This window comes from Nannospalax galili, unplaced genomic scaffold (genome assembly GCF_000622305.1).
Source record: "Nannospalax galili isolate Female #2095 unplaced genomic scaffold, S.galili_v1.0 scaffold127, whole genome shotgun sequence".
NCBI lineage: Eukaryota > Metazoa > Chordata > Mammalia > Rodentia > Spalacidae > Nannospalax > Nannospalax galili.
In genome coordinates this window covers 6,762,521-6,767,056 of record NW_008360326.1, presented here as the reverse complement: position 1 = coordinate 6,767,056, position 4,536 = coordinate 6,762,521, and positions in this window count along the sequence as shown.

Genomic DNA, 4,536 nt, shown 5'->3' with positions numbered 1-4,536 from the left:
AATTCAAGGTGAGCCCTGGTGTACATAGTGAGTTCCAGGATGGCTGACCCTACCATATGACCTGGTTATACCACTCCTTGGCACATACCCAAAGAACTCATCCTAATGCAGAGACACTTGTACATCCATGTTTGTTGCCGCTCTTTTCACAATAACTAAGAGATGGAAGCAACCCAAGTGTCCCTCAATTGACGAGTGGAAAATGAAAATATGGTTCATTTATATGATGGTGTTTTACTCAGCAGTAAAGAAAGATGAAATCATGAAATTTTCAGGTAAATGGATGGAACTAGAAACTGTTACACTAAGTGAAATAACAGAGTCAGAAAAAAAATGACATATGTTTTCCCTCATATGTGGATCCTAGCACCAAACCCTGATAAGTGAGTATGTATCCAGACATAAATACAGGAACCAGGATAATGTAAAGGAATCAGGGAGGTTAAAGAAAAGAAAGAATCTGAAAGAGAAGAACAGTAGAAAACAGGTGCTAACAGGGGAGATATGGATAAAAGTGGGGTTATTTTAAGGGGAGTGGGGAGGGAAGGTTATACAAGGAACCTAGGGGACAAAGGAAAAGAAGGAGCTCAAGAGAGGTGGGACCATAGGAGAAGGGTATTCAGGGAGAAATGGAAAAACTGGGGCCACCTTAAATGGGGAAATCATGGTGGAAGGGTTAGACAATGTGAGAGATAAGCAATGCCTAGCTAGTTTTAGAAAACCACAGGGAACTATATTAGGCCAAAAGCCTACTGACAAATTATACATACAACCAGATCAAAGAACATAATATATGTCTAGGCAAGGTTTATCTGAGAGCATTTGGTATTTGCCCAAGCTCTATCTACATGGCACATGATAATTAGAAGTACCAGACTGGTGGAACTAACATGCTTAGATGTTTAACAGCCATACTATGAGGCCCATACTAATTTGGACAGAGGGACACAAAGGACAGTTTTTGCTCCTTTCCCTCCTAGGTCGACTAAGTTTCAGGGGACTATGAGAGTCTCTCAAAATGTCCTGTAACTGTGGTGAGTCACCTGCCCTCTTGATCAAGGAGGCCGTGGAGACCCCACCAGATGGACCTGAACCATTGTCCAGACTACTTAGCACCTTCTTTTCCTGTTAGCATTCCTCCTCGTCCTCCAGTTCCCTGTTCTGTCATTTGCACAGCACATACTTCCTTGCCCATAGGCTGCCTTGCCTATATGAAGTCAACTTACCCTATTAAAAGTTTTCAGAGTATTGTATACATTTTCCCCACTGAAAATATACAAGTAAGGCAGGCGAGATGTTTCAGCAGGTAAAGCCCCTGCCACAAACCTGAGACCTGAGTTTGATCCTCAGGACCACATAATGTAAGGAGAGACCCCACTCCTACAAGCTGTCCTCTGACTCTCACATGCACACCATGGCCTGTAATGCTGGCATGCAAACACACACACAAACACACACACACACACACACACACAAATACACACACAGAGTAAATAATAAATAAATCTAAAAAATTTTTTAAGAAATATATAATTATTTGTACGATTTTCTTTTGAAACAAAGTGTCATAAAGCAGCTGGCCCCGAACAGGCTATATAGCCAAAGGTGACCATGAACACAACCCTCCTGCCTCTACCTTCCGAGTCCTGGTATTAAGGGCTTCTGTGGTTCTAGAGACTGAACTTAGGGCTTCATATATGCACAGCATTCTATCACTAAACAATACACACAGTCTTATTTTGGTGATTAAAAAAATCACTGCCTGTAGTCTACTAAAATTTCTCTGAGACAGAAACCATGTCCTTTTTCCTTGCATCATCTCTCCGAATAGCAAAGAGTCAGGTAAAAGGTGCATACTTAGTGACATGTCCTGGATGCATGAATGGATCATTGAATTACCATATGGAGTTCATTAGGGTCAGATTTGGGGTAAAAGTAGAGAAGGAATCTCTTATTTTGTGTGAAGTAGAACTAAGGGAGCAATTATTTATAGGATCAGAGATTCTCAAACATTCTTTACAGCAGACACATCCTATATCAGCAGTTCATGTCTCCAAATGTGCTCACATAGAGAATAATTTGAAAATGTCCATCTTCATTTGAACAAAACCAGTTTAGAAACTCAGGGACAGAAGAGAATCTTCTTTCTTTTAACCAAATATTAAAATAAAAATAAGACTACTACGGAGTCTATCTGATCTTGAGCACTTTTTGATGAAAATTATAGAAAAACTGAACTTAATATTAATTTTCATGTTATAATGTGTATAATTGTATCTTAAATTTAAGTATAAATCTTAAGCCAGATGTGGTGGCACACACCTTTAATGTCAGCACTTGGGAGGCAGATGCAGGCAGATCTCTGTGAGTTCAAGGTCAGCCTACTCTACATAGTGAGTTTCAGGCCAGCTGGGGCTACAGGGAGACCCTGTCTCAAAAAGACCAAAAAATTATTTAAATAGTCAATCTTAAATGTATTTAAATAGTAAATCATTTAGTTGCTCTAAGACATAACTCTTATTGGGAGAAAAGGAAGGGAAATGGGAAAGAGAGAGGGAAAGAGGCAAGAGAAGGAAAGGCAGGGGGCAAAAGGAGGAAGAAAGGAAAGGAAAGGAAGGAAGGAAAAAATGAAAGAAAGAAAGAAAGAAAGAAAGAAAGAAAGAAAGAAAGAAAGAAAGAAAGACAAAGATCATCTCTACAAAGAGATTTTTGACTGTTCTCCCCTAGCCAACATCTTTAAAATAATTAAATGCATGCGAATAAGAAAAAGAAACCAAAGAACTTCTAATGGGAGTCATCCTGAGGGTATGGAGAGAAAGAAACAGGAGAGAGCAGGATGGAATCCATTAAACTCAGCAGCAATAGCAAAAACGAACATGAAAACCTCACCTTTTTGAAGTTCATCCATTACTAATTGAAAGGTAGAAAGGCTGATTCTTATGCCCTAGGAAATAAAGGCTTAACAGATGTCTTTATTCAAGATGCTGTGGTTCTTAGGGGGAGAAGATGGATAACTCTTCCTAAGCCCCTTTGCCATACCATATCCAAGTTCTGTCACCTAAACCTGATACACAGTTAAACAACTGGCTAAGGTGATATCTTGACTGATTATATTCCTTGCTAGAAGTAAAGAGATTTTTGCTACACCATTCACCTCTCTGCTGGAAAAGTTCCTAATGACCAGCAGGAATTATTCCTGTGTTTGGGAGCATCTCTCTACATGGGAAAGGGGAAATGAAGTTTAAAGCTAAACTATACAAATTAACAGAATAGGAAAATATGCCAAAAATAAAAGAACAACCTCAAAAGTAGGAGACTGAATGCCTTTATCTTTCACTTGAAAATCATTTCATATTAATCAGACCACTACAAAGCCCATTAGAAACTAATGTTTCTATTAATGATATTTGAATGTGTTTGCTCATTTAAGTATTTTAAGGCACTTTACTTTGTACCTGTATTTTGAACTTTTATTCAAAGCAACCATCCTTAAAAGATGGCATTTCTTTGATGTGATGAAGGACTTCATCAACACATATTAATGCTGCTTAAAGCCTGAAGGAAATAACATTCGCTTTCCCTGTCTTCAACTTCAGCAGAGGTGAGGGTGTCATATGGTAATTTCTGTTTCACTCCATGTCAAAACATATGCCTGGTATGGAAGCAGCTATTGTTCTCAAAGGAAAATTTGATCATTTTCATCACTACAATGAATTGCCAAAGAATATTTGCACACAAGCTAATACATTGGGCATGCATTGGCAAATCTATATGTCCATATGCTCAGTTATATAAAAATTAGCTGCTGTTCATACATGTATATCTATAGGAACATACAGTATGTGTATGCATATCTGAATATATAAAGTCTTTCCATTTATTTATGTGTGTGTCTCAGCATTTAGAATTAAGGTGTATCTTCCATTTAATTTTTTGTCTTCTCACAGCTGAAAGGGAAAGAATCAAATAAAGGACCACCTAATTAATATAGTTTCAAAACTGTATGGCACATACAGTTTTTCTGGAGCACGTTGTCACCATTGCTGGGAGTTCATAGGAGTAACTGACCAGCTGTCTGGAAAACTATTAATTTGTGGTCATCCACCCTCCAGCTTCTACAGTCTTTCTGCCCCCTTTTCTACAATGATCCCTGAGCCTTGGGAGGCAGAAATTCAATATAGGTATCTTATTCAGGGATAAGCCATCTGCAGCCTCTTCTCTGTGAATGGAAATGGCTGGTTGATTCTTTATTTCTAACTTCCCAACTTCTAAAAAGTGTCTTCAATGGCCCACAGTATTTCAGAACTATGCAGGGGGAGGGAATTCTGGGAAATTTACTTCATACCTAACTGACAAAGTACAAAGTCATCGCACAGCCATTGCATGAACAAGCCCATTAATCAAGTTCAGTGAGAGACAGTGGGCAGAATAAGAAGAGCCAAGACACTGGAGAACAAACTTCAAGCCTGCCACTTATTCCCTTCAGCAGGGAAGATTCAGGAGGAAGATTAACTTCCTCACTTGTAAACTGTTCAA